The following is an 18,473-nucleotide window of genomic DNA, read 5'->3' on the forward strand; positions in this document are numbered from 1 at the left end:
TACAATTCATTAAGGTATATTATATACTCTAGTTAGCAAATTGGCTTTCTGCAGGGTATACAGCAACAATTCTGAAACTACTTTATGTGCATATAAGGATGAGTAAATACATAGGGTATTGTAGATAAAGAGAACTATGTTTGTCACTGTTGGAGAAAGAAACAACAAATATAAGTATTACTTATAATATATTTCATTATTTATATTATAAGTAACGAAAAGGAGGAGACTAGAATAATTCCTATAATACTAAATAAGATCAGAAGTATCAGTATGACACAAATATATTAAATAATATATACAAATATTAGGTATAGGTATATATTATATCATGTACTATATCATAAATATTATACATATTGATAGATTAGTATGGATGCATGTGTATGCAGTTTTGTTTGTATGTACATATACATAATTATATATATATATATATATACACACACACACACATGCTATACACACACACACACACACACACACACACACAATTTCTATGCTTAATCCACTCAAAGGTCCTCAAACCAATGATACCCTAGTAGCAGTGAACACAACTAGGGTCTAGATCATGGTTTCTAAATACCATTCCCCAGTGAAAAGAACCAGAGCTGCTTACAGAAGTACTTGATTCCAGAGCTGCTACAGTAAAAATACAGAGTAAGGCAAAAATATTTTGAAGTGCTAGAAACACAGCAGTGTTCCAAAAAGAGTGAGATCATTTCAAAAGGACAAAGGAGCCAACCTGAAGAAACTACCAAAGGCCAAGCTGCAATAATTTAAGAAACAAAATAAACTGTAGTATTGAATTACAACCAATAGAATAAAACAAATATCCATGAGTTTCATACTTACATGAAATAATAATTGAATAATAAATAAATGTGGGAGAGAAGGGACAGTTCTCCATTATAAAAGAAGTCAAATTTTGAAGGAATGAAGCAAATATAAAATCACTATTAAGCAACCATTAGATTAATAATTATTGCAGGCTGGGGCATCTGGGTAGCTCAGTCAATTAAGGGTCTGCCTTTGGCTCACGTCATGATCTCCAGGTCTGGGATGCAGCCCTGCATTGGGCTCCCTGCTCAGTGGGGAGTCTGCTTCTCCCTCTCCCTCTGTCCCCTGACTCATGCTCTCTCTCTCTCTCTCTCAAATAAATGAATAAGATCTTTAAAAAATAATAATAATTACTGCAGGCACACTCCATAGATGAATGGTAAATCAGTGACCAAAGTTTGAAAACTGGGTATCTGCATGGTCTAAACACCTCTTTACCAAGGTATTTTTAATTATAAAGGGAATAATAGAGGAAATGGCTGGGTGGCTCAGTTGGTTAAGCATCTGCCTTCCCCTTAGGTCATGATCCCAGAGTCCTGGGATGGAGCCCCGCTTCAGGGATCCTTGCTCACGGGGAGCCTGCTTCTCCTTCTGCCTGCAGCTCCTCCTGCTTGTGATCTCTCTCTCTCTCTCTGACAAATAAATAAATACAATCTTTTTTAAAAAAGGAATCAATAGCGACTTCATAGTGGAGAAACCTGGCGGACAACTTTGGAAAGCTATCAGGGTTAACATCACTTGTAACAGACATGTCAAGATCTTGGACCACCTGATATCATGCACTGAAAAGGACATACCATCACTTCTGTTGTATTGTCAAAAATGCAGAACTTGAACCAAATCAGAAAATATCAGACAAATACAAATTTAGCAACATTTCACAAATAATTTATTGATCATCTTCAAAAATTCAAGGATCATAAAAGACAAGGAATGACTGGGAACAATTGCAGATTGGAGAAGATTAAGGAGACACAATGACTGAATTACTTCATAAAAGACATTCTTTGCAACTTGAAGAGTTACTTTATAAATCAACCTAAGTGTTCAACAGTGGTATTGAATTTTTGTAAATGAATCCTCTGAATATTGCTTGTATTTTTTACAAAAACATTTGGAAATCTTTAATCAAAGTTTTCAGCAAATGCAACTCAAGAACAATTCAGCTTCCAAAGCTTTTAAGGAAATGTAATTATTGACAGTCTTGCAAACAGGCAGACATTGTAATGTATCTCTGTAAAAAGCAAGGGAGCTAACAAATGTAATAGAGAGCTCAAAGGGTATACGGGATTTAACTTGAAATTACCAAGTTGCAATTTGGAATGTCCCAACTTCTAGTAAAAAAAATATATATTTTAAAGGAGTCCATATTTCTAAATGAATAAATTTGTATTCTGTGATGGAGTTGAATAAAAATGAGAAGACTTATTTTTTGCTGCATCTACATTGAACAAAATATAAATAGTCATAGAGAAAATGGATTTATGAAATTTTTCTTATAAGAACACTTTTTGAAGAAAGGTAATTTGAATGGAGGCCAAGAGTAAATGTTTATTAGAATAAATAATTAGATTGAAATATTTACACATTTAAATATAAAAATATTATAATTAAGAATATCTTTGATTTCACAGAATATGCTCTGAGCTTACCAAGTAGCTCAGCATCAGTAGAGTATTTATCAGTTAAAACTATTACCATCAGCAGAGAACACTTAGTTAACAGTGCGCATAATATCACATTTAGTAACCATACAATTCAACTTTAAGTAAGATTGCAGGGAATTATATGAAAAAAAATATGAATATCTTGAAAATGTGCCCTTCAGAGAAACAGTATGGTATTGGTGACATAGTATTTGGGATAGACACAATTAAGAAATTTAGTGGCTATGCACCATAATTATTACACCCCCCTATATTATTTTTAATGTTTGATTAATAAATGCATATGTTTTATTTTAATGCATATATGTTGTTTCATTACATTATAAAGAGTAAAAAATAAAACCTCATTTGAAACAGAAACAAAAACCCAAATGCCGTTATGACATCTAAAAAATTAACGATAAATCCATGTCAAAAAGAAAAAGAATTTTTTCTTAAAATAGTGTTTGAATAAATTACCAGTCTGTTAATTATGACATGACTCTTCCAAAAAATATCACATTTTTATGAATTTCCACTCTTAAATTGCCTCTGTTGAACAATATAGATTGTTTTATTAAAAAAGCTATTTAATAGGTATATTATTAATTCACTTATTGCAAACATGTAATCCAAATAAGAAAGCAGAAGTAAGTAGTGTTAGAGATATGGGGTAAACAGGAGAGAGGGGCATCCTGCCCGCTAGGACTGTTAGCAAGTGCAAGATGGTCAGCAAGGCCATTTGGGCAGAGCGCTGGGAATCCCGAAAGTTGAAAATGCTTCAGCTATGTGAAGAGAAGAGAAAGCATTTAGGGCAAAAAACACAGGCACAAAACCAGAAAACATGTGGCAAGCCCCAGAGATTGAAACCTTTCAAAGATTGATGTCACTGGGTACTGTAACTCCAGGGAGAGCGGCGTCTGATAAAGTCGGAGGAGTGCGCAGTGCACAGAAATGACTTGTTCTAGTCCAGGTCCCTAGGACACATACTCTATGACAGAGATTTTCACATAGGAATTTTATTCTGTGAAGTGTTCTTGATAACAAGTGTAAGCGAGACAAGCACAGCTGAGCATGCAGAGGAGTTGAATGGGCACATACTGTGCGTATGTCATGTATCATAGAGCATATATATTGCAGATCGTATGTATCCTAGGAAATGGGTTGCATCATTCAGAGAGGAACAAACTGGAGCGTCACTCACTGACTTACAAGCTTTGGTTAAAAGCAAAACAAGTCACTCCTGCCCACAGCCCGTTGACTAGGGTGGTAATTTGGCCCTAACTGCATGGGATCGGGAAAATGTGTAAGAAATAGATGGAATGTTTGGTGTGGTTATGCCCTCCATACAGGAGATAGAAGAAGTATTCCAGATCATCAGTCTCTATCTACATTGCATATTGTAGCCTAATTAAGGTGTCAATAACATTTTTATGTGTCACCACATGCAAGATTAGCATTAAACAAATAACCACGTGTATAAGTAGAAACTTAATACATATTTCTTGAATAAATAACCTCGACATTGAATTGAATAAATAACATTCCCTGTATATTCATTTTGTATCAATTTTTATTTGTATTGTTATTTCAACACTATACTCAGATTTCCTCCAAATGGGTCCTCCTTGCAAAGTTTTGTTCCTCAAATCTTTTTTTTTTTTATTAATAATGATTTTTTATTATATTATGTTAGTCACCATACAGTACATCCCCGGTTTTCGATGTAAGGCTCGATGATTCATTAGTTGTGTATAACACCCAGTGCACCATGCAATATGTGCCCTCCTTACTACCCATCACCGGTCTATCCCATTCCCCCACCCCCCTTCCCTCTGTAGCCCTCAGTTTGTTTCTCATAGTCCATAGTCTCTCATGTTTCATTCCCCCTTCTGATTACCCCCCCTTTCTTTATCCCTTTCTTCCCCTACTGATCATTCTAGTTCTTATGTTCCATAGATGAGAGAAATCATATGATAGTTGTCTTTCTCTGCTTGACTTATTTCACTAAGCATTATCTCCTCCAGTGCCGTCCATGTTGTAGCAAATGTTGAGAACTCATTCTTTCTGATTGCTGAGTAATATTCCATTGTATATATGGACCACAACTTCTTTTTTTTTTTTTTTTTAAAGATTTTATTTATTTATGTGACAGAGAGACAGCCAGCGAGAGAGGGAACACAGCAGGGGGAGTGGGAGAGGAAGAAGCAGGCTCATAGCGGAAGAGCCTGATGTGGGACTCGATCCCGGATCACCAGGATCACGCCCTGAGCCGAAGGCAGACGCTTTAACGACTGCGCTACCCAGGCGCCCCTGGACCACAACTTCTTAATCCAGTCATCTGTTGCAGGGCATCTCGGCTCCTTCCACGATTTAGCTATTGTGGACATTGCCTTCTCTTCACTACGTCTGTATCTTTGGGGTAAACACCCAGTAGTGCAATGGCTGGATCATAGGGTAGCTCAATTTTTAACTTTTTAAGGGACCTCCACACTGTTTTCCAGAGTGGCTGTACCAACTTGCATTCCCACCAACAATGTGGAGGGATCCCCTTTCTCCACATCCTCTCCAACAATTGTTGTTTCTTGCCTTGTCTATTTTTTCCTTCTAACTGGCGTAGGTGGTATCTCAGTGTGGTTTTGATTTGAATTTCCTTGATGGCTAATGATTTTGAACATTTTTTCATGTGTCTGTTAGCCATTTGTATGTCTTCATTGGAAAAGTGTCTGTTCATATCTTCTGCCCATTTTGTGATTTGTTTATTTGTTTCTCATGTATTGAGTTTGAGAAGTTCTTTGTAGATCTTGGATACCAGTCCTTTATCTGTAGTGTCATTTGCAAATATATTCTCCCATTCCGTGGGCTGCCTCTTAGTTTTTCTGACTGTTTCCTTGGATGTGCAGAAACTTTTAATCTTGATGAAGTCCCATAAATTCATTTTATCTTTTGTTTCTCTTGCCTTTGGGGATGTGTCATGAAAAAGGTTGCTTTGGCCGATGTCGTAGAGGTTGCTGCCTATGTTCTCCTCTAGAATTTTGATGGATTCCTGTCTCACATCGAGGTCTTTCATCCATTTGGAGTTTATTTTTGTGTATGGTGTGAGATAGTGGTCAAGTTTCATTCTTTTGCATGTAGCTGTCCAATTTTCCCAGCACCATTTATTGAAGAGACTGTCTTTTTCCCACGGATGTTTTCCTGCTTTATCAAATATTAGTTGCCCAAAGAGCTGAGGGTCCATTTCTGGGCTCTCTATTCTGTTCCATTGGTCATGTGTCTGTTTTTGTGCCAGTACCATGCTGTCTTTGTGATCACAGCTTTGTAGTACAGCTCGAAATCCGGCATTGTGATGCACCAGCTTTGTTTTTCCTTTTCAACAGTTCCTTGGAGATTCGGGTCTTTTCTGGTTCCATACAAATTTAAGGACTATTTGTTCCAGTTCTTTGAAAAACGTTCTCGGTATTTTGATCGGGATAGCATTGAAAGTGTAGATTGCTCTGGGTAGCATGGACATTTTAACTATGTTAATTCTTCCGATCCATGAGCATGGAATATCTTTCCATCTTTTTATGTCTTCCTCAGTGTCTTTTAAGAGTGATTTATAGTTTCTAGAATAAAGGTCCTTTACGTCTCTGGTTAAGTTAATTCCAAGGTAGCTATGGTTTTGGTGCTATTGTAAATGGGATGGATTCCCTGATTTCTCTTTCTTCGTTCTGTTATTGCGTGTACAGAAATGCAACTGATTTCTGAGCATTGATTTTGTATCCCGCCACGTTACTGAATTGCTCTATAACTTCTAATAGTTTGGGAGTGGATTCTTTTGGGTTTTCCATATAGAGTATCATGTCGTCTGCGAAGAGAGACATTTTGACTTCTTCTTTGCCGATTTGAATACCTTTGATCCCTTTTTGTTGTCTGATTGCTGTTGCAAGGACTTCTAGTACTATGTTGAATAATAGTGGCGAGAGTGGGCATCCTTGTCGTGTTCCTGATCTTAAGGAAAAGGCTTCCAGCTTTTCCCCATTGAGAATAATATTTGCAGTAGGCTTTTCATAGATGGCTTTTATGAGATTGAGAAATGTACCTTCTATTCCTACACTCTGAAGGGTTTTAATCAGGAAAGGATGCTGTATTTTGTCAAATGCTTTTTCGGCATTGATTGAGAGAATCATATGGTTCTTGAGTCTTTTCTTGTTGATATGATGTATCACGCTGATTGATTTGCGAATATTGAACCACGCTTGCATCCCAGGTATGAATCTGACTTGATCGTGGTGGATAATCCTTTTAATGAACTGTTGGATTCTATTAGCAAGTATCTTGTTGAGGATTTTGGCGTCCATATTCATTAGGGAAATCGGTCTGTAATTCTCCTTTTTGAGGGGTCTTTGCCTGGTTTGGGGATCAAGGTAATATTGGCCTCATAGAATGAGTTTGGTAGCTTTCCTTCTGTTTCTATTTTTTGAAATAGCTTTAGGAGAATAGGTATTATTTCTTCTTTGAATGTTTGGTAGAATTCCCCAGGAAAACCGTCCGGGCCTGGAGTTTTGTTATTTGGAAGGTTGTTTATCACTGACTCAATTTCTTCATAATTAATTGGCCTGTTTAAGAAATCAATTTCTTCCTTTTTCAATCTTGGTAGTTTATGGTTTCCAGGAAGGATTCCATCTCTTCAGATTGCTTGAGTTTATTGGCATATAGCTGTTGATAAAAATTTCTAATAATCCTTCCAATTTCAATGGTGTTCGTCATGACCTCTCCTTTTTCATTCATAATTTTAATAATCTGGGTCCTTTCTCTTTTCTTTTGGATAAGTCTTGCCAGTGGTCTGTCAATTTTATTGATTCTCTCAAAGCTTCTAGTCCTGTTGATCTGCTCTACTGTACTTCTGGTTTCTGCTTGATTGATTTCAGCTTTAATTTTGGTCAACTGCTTCCTTGTGCGTGGATTAGGCCTGTCCCTCTGTTGCTGTTCCAGCTTCTTGAGGTGAGAATATAAAAACTGCATTTTAGATTTTTCTATTCTTTTGAGTGAGGCTTGGATGGCTATGTATTTCCCCCTTAGGACTGCCTTTGCAGTATCCCATAGGTTTTGGACTGTTGTATTTTCATTCTCATTGTCTCCATAAATTGTTTAATTTGATTTTGATTTCCTGGTTTATCGAGTCATTCCTGAGCAGGATGGTTCTTAGTCTCCAAGTGTTTGAGTTTCTTCCAAATTTTTTCCTTGTGGTTGAGTTCCAATTTCAGAGCGTTGTGGTCTGAGAATATGCAGGGATAATTTCAATCTTTTGGTATCGGCTGAGACCTGTTTTGTGTCCCAGAACATGGTCTATTCTTGAAAATGTTCCATGGGCATTAGAATAGAATGAGTATTCTTTGGTTCTGGGGTGTAGTGTTCTATATATATCTAAGAGGTCCAACTGGAAGTCGTATGGCATTCAAAGCCTTTGATTCTTTGCTTAGTTTTTCCCAGGGTGTTCTGTCTATTTCTGAGAGTGGAGTGTTGAGGTCCCCTACTATTAGTGTATTTTATTTATATGTCTCTTTATTCTGGTTAAGAGTTGGCTTGTGTATCTTGCTGCTCCCCCTGTTGGCATATATATTTATAATTGTCATATCCACTTGTTGAATACTTCCTTTAAGAATAATATAGTGCCCTTCTGCATCTCTAACTATAGTCTGTAGTTTAAAAATCAATTATCTGATATGAGAATTGCTACCCCAGCTTTCGTTTGAGGTCCATTTGCGTGAAAGATGGTACTCCATCCTTACTCTCAGTCTGAATGCATCTTTGGGTTGAAATGAGTCTCTTGTAGACAGCAAATGGATGGGTCATTTCTTTTTATCAATCTGCAACCCTGTGGCGTTTGAAACCAGAATTTAAACCATTAATGTTCAGGCTGAGTACTGAGAGATATGCTTTTAATTCTGCCATGTTGTCAGTAAAGTCTTTGTTGTATTGGCTGTGACTTTCTGTTTTGTATCCACTCTTGGGGCCTTTTTACTTTTATAGAACCCCGTAATACCTCCTGTAGGGCTGTTTCATGGTTACGAAATTGGCTAGTGACTGTCGATTCTGAAATGTCTTTATTTCTCCATCAATTCTGAATGACAGCCTTGCTGGATAAAGGATCCTTGGCTGCATGTTTTTCTCTGAAAAGAGCTTTAAAATGCTCCCCCCCAACCCTTTCTCTCATTCCAGGTCTGTGTAGACAGGTCTGACGTAATTCTGATGCCTTTGCCTTGGTACGTGAGAAATTTCTTTGCCCTGCGCTTTCAATACTGTTTCCTTGGATCTCATATTTGCGAATTGCACTATGACGTGACGTGGTGTAGGTCTGTCATGGTTGAGCTTGGGAGGGGTCCTCTCTGCCTCTTGGACCGCGAATTTTTGTTTCCCTTGCTAGATTAGGAAGTTTTCAGCTACAATTTGTTCAAATATCTCTTCTAGACCTCTGTTTTTCTCCACCCCCTCGGGGGATGCCGATGATTCTAACATTGGATCGTTTCGTTGAGTCAGTAATCTCCGTAGCCAACATTCGGTGGCGTGGATTTTTTTAAGACCATCTTCTATTTTATTTTTCCTCTATTAACCCATCCTCCAATTCACTAACCCTTTCCTCCGCTTCCGTGACCCTGGCCGTCAGAGCCTCTAGTTTTGCCTGCATTTGGCTCATAGAATTTTTAATTTCTGTCAAATTGGCTCTCATTTCCGCCCTTAGGGATTCTATATCTCAGTAATATTTTCCTGAATACTTTTTCAAGTCTACTCATTATCTTGACCATTGTTACTCTGAATTCCATTTCTGATAATTTGGTTACATCCATATCCGTTACTTCTGTGGCAGAGGCCACTGACTCACTGTCTTTTCTTTGCTGGGGGGCTTCTCCTTCTTGTCATTCTGATGAAGAGAGGTTGCGGGGTTCAGAGCCCAAAATTATTGACTGGAGTCCCAGGCCGTCTTGTTTTATAGGGATCTTAGAGATGTGGGCTTCTTCTTTAAAGATTTTATTTATTTACTTATCTGAGAGAGGGAGACAGACAGTCAGCAGAACAGAAACAGAAGCAGGAGTGAGAGAGGGAAGAAGCAGGCTCCCAGCGGAGGAGCCCGATGAGGAACTCCTTTCCGAAACGCTGGGATCACGCCCTAAGCCGAAGACAGGCGGCTCAGTGACTGCGCCACCCAGGCGCCCGGGTTGTGGGCTTCTTGATTTTCAGCCTGCCTTCTGGGGAGGGGCCTGCCGCGCGATACTCAGGCCACCCTGTTTGGTTGGAGTCTCCGTGACCCCTGCGAGGGGATGGGGATGGGCACTCTCTGAGCCGGTATTTCCAGGCTTTTGTTCTCTGGCGGCCTCCGGCGGCGCGGCTATGCCTGCCTCTTCTGAGGTCAGAGCAGCAGAGGCTGCATTGTCGAGAACAGAGGATTGCGGCCCGTTCTCCACGATGTTCTGGCCTTTAACTCTGTTACTGTTGGTGCTGCTCAACCCCTGCGGCGTCGGGATGTGCGCACAGCTCGGCGACCTGCCCTCACTTCCAGGGCCGGCGCGTCTCTGTCCTTTGTGTTTCTAATGCCGCCAGCCACCCGGCCTGCGGCGTCTCTGTCCTTTGTGTTTCTAATGCCGCCAGCCACCGGCCGCCGGCTCCGAGGTCTCCCGGTCTCAGTCTATGCCCGGTGAGCACACCTCGATTCCGGAGTTTCGTGAGAAGCCTGGTGGCGCGCGCACCCGGTTCAGGGTCTCAGTCTGCTGTTTCGCGGGTGCCGACAGCGAGTCCGCCCGCTCCCGTGCAGGTGGCCCGCCAGCCGCCAGCCGCCCGCCGCGCTCCGGGAGTTCGGTCTCAGTCTGGATCCCGTGAGCGCACCGGGATTCCGTGTTCGGGAGATGCCTGGTGGCGCGGGCGTTCACGGCTCACCGGTCTCAGTCCGCTCTCTCGCGGGTACCCTCTGTGGTCCGCCCGCTCCCCGTGCAGGTGGCTGCGCTTCCGGCGCGCCAAACCGGCTCCCTCCCCTTCCGTTTATCTTCCGATATCCGTGCACGGTTTACAGCTCCCCTCTTGGTACCTCAATACTCAGCGCTGGAGATGTTCATTTGTAGAGATCCAGATGCATCATCCTGCGTCTCAGGCTGATTCCGTGGTTATTTAGGCTGGTCTGGTACCTATCCAGCTCGACTCGGGGGACCGGCTGAAAAAGGGGTCCCCTACTCCTCCGCCATCTTAACTCCTTGTTCCTCAAATCTTGAATTAACTGAAATATATGCTTTAATCTCAGCACCAAAGTTAATAAATGTCTGAATAATTTAGTAGAAGGAAGGTGATGAATAGGTACCAGTGTTTCTGTATGATGATCATATCTTCTTTTAGAAATATTATCCACATAATATCTACTCCTTTTTTATTGTACTCAACCTGAGTGAACTGCCATATTTATTTCAAATAGTATATTCAGAGACAGAAATATTACCAACAGCTTTCTTTACGAGCATTTTGGCCTTACCCTGAGGTAAACTAGGGTCAAATTTCATTTATCACTTGACAACTGTGAAGCTTATTCTGATCAATAGATTGCACAGGCACCCAGCTCGTATATCTAAATAGCCACAGGTTCCAGAGCAAAGACTAGAAGAATGCACATCTGTTCTATAAAACAACGTATTTCCTGAAAGCTATACACTGTCACATTATTTGCCTCTTTAAGTGCAGGCAACACTAATTTCAGATGATAAATCAGAATAGAGTTTTCCTAAGTGATGATGGTATAGGTCGGATTGGAGGAGAAGATGAAGGAGATCTGGAGAATCGGGGTAAGAGTCACAACACTCTGGCATTAAAAAAATGACCTTGGATTCCCAGATCTCGAGAAGTTTTTCTATGACATGAAGTAGAATGCTAGGGAGTTGCTCAAGGATATAAGTGGAAGGAAATGATGGAAATTGCTGGGAGGTGGAAAAGTTTTATATCTTACTTTAAGTGATGATTGCTTGGATATATACATTTACAAAAACTCATCAGTTGCACGCGTAAGAGCTGTGCATTTCATCCTGTGTAAAATTTTTTTCTCAAAACAAAATACAATATAGCTTCTTTGAAAACTCCAAAAATTAAACTAGCATCAAAAATGTGAGAGATGTAGTGATAACGATTCCTACAGCATTTTCCGTTTAATTCTCCAGTAGCGTCAGTACAAGACTGAAGGTATTGAAGAATAATTATCAGACGTAACAATAGCGTCAGAATTGGTATTTTCTACTAAGCAAATTATTCCAGTCCCTGGCAGCTAGTGTTCAGTTATTCCAAAGCAAAATGATCTAGTTCTTAGCACCTGATATGCCTCTATTCTTCTAAAAAATTGATTTTTTCTTTTATTTCTCTGATAACAATCAAATTCAGAAGGAGTTTGCTTTCATCTGAAGTATGTCTTGCATTGTCCAAAATTTATTCACGTAGACTTTGACTATATAACTATTTCAAAGAGTATTACACTGTTACACTGCTTTCATAATACTGAGCAAATAAGAACTGGAGCATAGAAATGGACAGGTACTCTGAATGTCTGGGTAGTCACACACATACAAAGAGGGTTAAAGATAAATTATTTGAAATTACAAAAACCTGCTGCATTAATAAAATCCTATGTTAGTATTCTAGGGCCATTTTTTCATATTCTCTTAAAATTAAAGGAAACTGTATATATCTTCTATCTACTTTCACTAAGATGTCATCTCTGGTAACTTCATAATTCACTTGCCAGTTTTGAGTGAGCCATGCAAGGAAATCCTGTATGTTGCATGCCACAGTGCAAGTAACCCTTCCTATTAGCCCTTAAGGGTTTGCTCATTCAATTGCCCTTGAGAATTTGTGGCAGAAAGAGATGAAATATGGACTCTGAAGAAAACTAGAGAAACAAAATCATAACATTGATCCGTTACTTTTGGAAGCAAAGCCATGCTCCCTTTTTTTCACAAGTAACTCTCCTTTGAGAACATTATTCCTCTCAGCAATACTAAAGGAGCAAACATGTAAATAAATAAAAGTTAGTCCAGTAGCTTTAGAGAGTCTATTTCATTGGAACAAATTAGGTCATGGTCACATCTCTAAATTAAATACAGGCTGGGAAATTAAGCATTTTGATTAGCATTTCTGAATCACATATGCCCCTAGAGTGTGAGGCAAGTACAGAGTCACCTGAGGCAAATGGAAGCCAAATCAAACATGGGAGCAAGTGAGTGTTAGCATTAACAACAATAAATTTAAAAAAAAAAAAAAAAGGTACATCTGTTGCAGTTTTGTATTTACCTATCATTTCACTTTCTCTGATTGGTAAGACCCAAAGTCCTATCCGGAGATGCAAAATTGTGTCTGAAGTTGGAGTATGTCCTTTTTATTAGTTTAATATCTTAAAGGTTAAAGGTAAATAAACTGTACGGCAGGCATTCACAATGCTAAATGTTTAAAGAAAATTTCCGCCCACTTTTCATCCTTTTCGTAACTCTAGGCCACACTATTACTTTTTTTCTCTCTCTCTTTTTTTTTTTTTTTCCAGAGAAGTGAGGAACATTGTCCACATGTGTTCTTTTATCATTTCCCCATCTCGTGTACTGACGATCTCCCTCCTCTGACGGCAATGGTGTGGAACACCAATGAGAAGGGGTCTTGTCCTCAGCCTGGCAGATATTTCAGGATAATTTGACAGGTATCTAAACACCTTTTGTAATTCCAAACACATGGAATACAATAGGGGTGGAATGTTATTGACAATATATCTTTCATGTTTTCTTTTTCTGATTTCTTGCTATATGCATCTTTAATTCACATGACTTTTTAACTTGTGGATTACTTTGAATAGTTCAAAATAATATACATGTAGGGAGAACAAAAAAAGCTAAATACATTTAATCAAAGCATAAAGATTAAAAAATTCCATCACTTCATTGAAATTTATAGAGAACAAACATAATAATTATTTTGATTATAATTATAATTGTGTTAATTATAATAATCTGTACAAATTTTTCTAAAACCCAAAATCAAACCAAGAAATATCTTGTGCCTGATAAGGTAGCTTTATTTTAACTTTAACTATTTCAAAGACATTTTCTTGTACCTTTGTAAAGTATAATTTTTGTTTGTGAAAAAAATAAAATCTCACAGGCTTCACAAACACTATAGCATGATTGCTGTACATGGTCAATTTAACAGAGAAACTTAAAATTGTTCTTTGAGGGTATGATTCTTTTTCAAGAGTTTAGGAGTACAAGATAGAAATAGAATGAATGAAATCTCCTTACTTTCATGTTTTTATACCTAGAGAATAGGTTACATTATATATGAAATCAGGCATATCCACAGACTGGTGTGGAAGCTAATAGGCAATAAGATGATAAGAAAAAGTTATTTTTAAATAACAGGAAGCTTTGTTGGTACTGAGTAACATTTATTTTAAAGAGGAAGAAACACTCTCGATTGATTTTAATAGCTGGGAGAAAGGCATGAGGAAAGGTTGCAGGAGATCAGCAGGAAGGAAATGACTGTTGATGAAGTTCGTTCATTCTATTAGGCTTAATCTTCCTTATTCCACTTCATTTTCCCAGGAACATTTTGAGGTTGCTGTTATTCAATATTTATTTCATGAAAGCTAACTCTGAGTTAAGTAACTTGCCCAAAGGTTTCAGAGTTAGAGTGGTCAGAATCAAGAAACAAACGGTGAGTGCATTATTGTATGCACAGCTAGCACCAAAGTTCTTGTGAAGGAGAGTTTTCTTATTAAGGAAAATGTTTTTATGACATTAGTTAGGGTCGAAGACCATGGCCTCTGGGAGTAGGTAGAGGCAGGATCTCAAACTGTAAAGGAAAACAAACAAATTGAAACCACAATGCTTTTCATTAAAAGAAATAAATTGAGTGCCCACTTGGACAGCACGTATACTAAAAATGGAAGGCTACAAAGAAGATTATTAGCATGACCCCTGCGTAAGGATGGCACCCAAATTCATGAAGTATTCCATATTTTCTAAAAACAAACAAAAAATAAAATGAAATAGAATTGAGGGGTCACTATTTTGGTATGCTCATGAAACGAAAGACAAAAAAAGGAAAAGAAAAAAAAAGATTAAAAACAGAGTTTTTGTAAAACTATGCTCTATATGACCTAAAATTCAGAGAAGTCTCAGGATACATGAAGAAACTTTGAGGAACAAGAATTCTGAGTGCAAAGTAAATTTGCCTTGTGTTCCTTAAATCCTCAATCAAGATTCATGAAAACTTGGTCAAGAGAGTTTTGCTATAGGGGCACCTGGGTTGCTCAGTTGGTTAAGCATCTGCCTTTGGCTCAGGTCATGATTCCAGGGTCCTGCGATGGAGCAGGGTCCTGGGATCGAGCCCCACGTTGGACTCCCTGCTCAGCGGGGAGCCTGCTTCTCCCTCTTCTTCTGCCTACCTCTCCTCCTGCTTATGCTCTCTCTCTTTCTCTCTCTCTCAAATAAATAAATAAATAAATAAATAAATAAATAAAACCTTTAAAGAGAGAGAGAGAAAGTTTTGCTGTAGTTGTTGTCTTGGGTTGGTGAAATGTGAACATGGGTCTAGATTTCAAACCTGGAAGACATGTGTGAAGCAAGCACACATATGTGATAGGAAAAGCCTGGAGTTTGAGGTTCTTCAGTTCGCAGAATTTTTTCTTCTTGTCAATTTACCTAGACCTCAGTCAGAAAAGGTTACCTTTCTTTTATTTGACTTGTTCTGAAATATTACTGAAAACTTTGGAAATTTAGCATAAAATAGTGAAAATCCAGATAAATATATTTTTTAAAGAAAGAAAATTATGCAGTTCTATTGGTTTAAAATACATATTTTAAATTGAAGTGTCTCTAAGTAGAGACTATGTCAGCTTGTTTCAACAAATAGATAAAATAAATTTGTAATTAGGAGCATCTGCTTGGTTATACACACACATATCTTGTAGCCCAAAAACTGAGATTATTCTCTTAAGTACCATGTTCCCTATAGTACTACTTGCAGTTTGAGTCTCTTTAGAAAAACATTTCTAGATATATATTGAAGTTCTGCATTATGTAGTGGTTAAGACTATGGGATACATAGTGAAGAGAATGTGGTTCAAATCCTGGCTTAGCCACCTCATATTAGTGTGGACTTGGGCAAATTTCTTACCTTCCCTGAGCCTTTGTGTGTTCTTCAAAACTTTGGGGTTTGGCTATTTATCCCTGCCTAAGGAACCATCCTGAGCTTACAGATAAAAACAACAACCACTTTCATAAGTTCACAATTCCATGGAAGAGGAATTTGGGCCTGGCACAAGGAGACTTTGTCTCTGATTTATAGTATCTAGTGCCTGTGCTCTGGCATTTGACTGGGTTTTAGTGGTTTCTTCATGACTATCCTGCCATCTTAATGCTCCATGGACTTTCTTGCCCTGTGTAGTATCTCATCTTTCATGATCTTTCTAAGTTTCTTGAGCTTTTCACAGTATGGAGGACTTAGGGATGATGCAAATCCTACGTAGTGACTGGTTTCCAGGAGACAAGAAGAGACAGGAAGTAGACGTTGCTAGGTCAGTCAAGGGCTATATGAAATGGCACAGTGCCGGTCCCACTGAGTTATTTATCAGAGGATACAGAGCCTGACCACACTGAAAAGTGGAGAATAGTTAGGACAACTTGATAAGGAATGGCAAAGTCATGTTGCAAGGGAGGTATGGTTCTAGCGATTTTTAAGAAATATAATATATCACATGGGATAATGATGCCTATCTTGCAAGGGCTTTGTGAAGTTCAGAAGCTGTTTCAGGATCTAGCATACACTAAGCACTCACTAAACAGTGACAGTTTATTGGCTTGGACAGCTTAGTTTGGATTATCACAAATTCTCAAATAGTAAAATTGAAGTTTAGGACTACTTGAAAAATATTGTGATTTGACCATTGTGCTAAGTCAAAATAAAGAGAAAATTAAAATGACAGGATTCTAGTACAAAATACATAAACCCACCACAATATTTATAAAACTACTTTTACTAGCACCACACATTAACACTGTCAATTCTTCTTTGTTGTTGCTCCAGTCTCCCCAGTAAAGCAGAGGAGTGGCCAGCCCTGAAGCTACCCTACTTGGGGAATTGCTGAAGGGTCAGGAGATAGGGTGTGGTTGCAAAGGACTAGATTTCTATAGGAGAAAACTCAGAATGATGAGAATCAAGGAATCAGGAAATCCAAAGTCCTTTGGAAAGAGCCAGTTTTAGTTTTTATGACAGAAAAAAAATCCATATGCCAGTAACCAGAGACAGAAATTGAAATAGGTGGTCATGGGGTGAGCTTTTCACAGTATAGAGGACTTAGGGATATGCAAATCCTACATAATGACTGGTTTCCAGGAGACAAGAAGAGACAGGAAGCAGAAGTTGCTAGGCCAATCAAGGGCTCTATGAAATGGCACAGTGGCAGTCCCACTGAGTTATTTATCAGAGGATACAGAGCTTGATACAACATTGGCTTGAAATTAGTGTAGATACAGACATGGTAGCAGTGGTGGCGGTTGTGACGGTAGAGACAGTTGTTTTGAATAACATCAGACCTTCAGACTTACTTATACTTGATTGAAGATTAATTTCTCTCTCTTTTTTAAGACCAACAGCCAAGTCTTATGCAGAATTTGGGATGACACCTGAGCTGAAATAAGTATTTGGCAAAATGATAGCCTCAGGATTTAATCTATCGTATGTATTAATATCAGATAAGCTGTTCCTTTCAGTTTTGATTTACTTTGTGACCTCTTATTGACAATTTGTCAAAAGGACACCAAGCCGAAAGAACAAAAATGAACCTGACTAATGTGAACTGTTCTAACTCACCAAAGATTGAAATGGTTGGAGTATGTTTATCTCTAAATTTTTCTGGTAAATCTGGGTAAAGGAAGGATATTTCAGGAGCGTGAGTCACGCTTGTATTTATATCAGTACCTACATTTGTACTTGCATTGGCTTGCCACAGACTTAGAGAAGTAAAGCATTATTTGTTTCCAGTTTGGTGCTAATGTACATGACTAATGCACTAATAAATATTGCAAGCCAATCAATTGTACTTCCTAATAGCAAGGTGAACAGCAATAGCGTTTTATGCAAGATCATAGGAGATTGAACACTAAGCCTGAAAAGGGATGATTCTAACCCTGACATTTCATTATTTCTTGGGATTTGTGCATCTCCCTTAATGTACAGTTAATGTAATTTGAGGTTATGCATCTTTTTTATAGTCTTCCTTTATATCTTTAAAGTAACAAATCTCAAGTTGTGACTATAGCAGAAAGCATTCACAGAATTCTGACCAGGAAACTAAACTAACTCACAAATTTTCATTCTTCTTGGGGAAAATGTATAAATTCAATTTATTTTCCATGGGAATATATACTTTGGGTGAATAATGTTTGACATATATTTGCTGCGAGTAAAATTCTCAGAATCTGTCCCATTCAGTTCATTGTTTCTGCCAGGGAAGCATGGGGTTGAAATAACAAGAAAGAATAAAAAATGGAAATATCGGTTTTAGTAGTAAATGCAATATGATTGATCATCTCAGGACTCTCTGTACCCACTGACTTGGATTCCCGGCATTATTTAAAATGGCTTAGCACCTGACATGACCAATCCTGAAAGGCAGCCAAAAGAGAATGGATTCTCCTCAGAGGTTTTGAAACATATACAAAGGAACATTTTCCATTCATTTAAAATCTGAATGGGACTAAAATGTTCATTTTCAGAAAAAATGTGCAGTTTTCCTTTTCACATAAAATACACAAATATTTTTCCCTGTGGTATACAGACTTATTGACATTTTAGGGCAACATCTGTGTGTGTGTGTGTTGTGTTGTGTTGTGTGTAGCCATTAAGTAAAAGAGTTCCTTTGAGCCCTATATCATTATTGTTGAAATCCACCAAAGATCAAAAGGGACACTCTTGCACTTGAGCAAAGTCAGTTTTTATTTA

At 38.3% G+C, this 18,473-nt stretch overlaps 1 non-coding gene across 1 annotated transcript; it reads left to right on the forward strand.

Moving 5' to 3' along the window:
- Positions 1–14,381: 14,381 nt before the first annotated feature.
- On the forward strand, positions 14,382–14,491 carry LOC121101612. Its single transcript, XR_005833595.1, has one exon. It is a non-coding gene; the product is annotated as a U6 spliceosomal RNA (small nuclear RNA).
- Positions 14,492–18,473: the final 3,982 nt, after the last annotated feature.

This window comes from Ursus maritimus, unplaced genomic scaffold (genome assembly GCF_017311325.1).
Source record: "Ursus maritimus isolate PB19 unplaced genomic scaffold, ASM1731132v1 scaffold_8, whole genome shotgun sequence".
NCBI classification, from domain to species: Eukaryota; Metazoa; Chordata; class Mammalia; order Carnivora; family Ursidae; genus Ursus; species Ursus maritimus.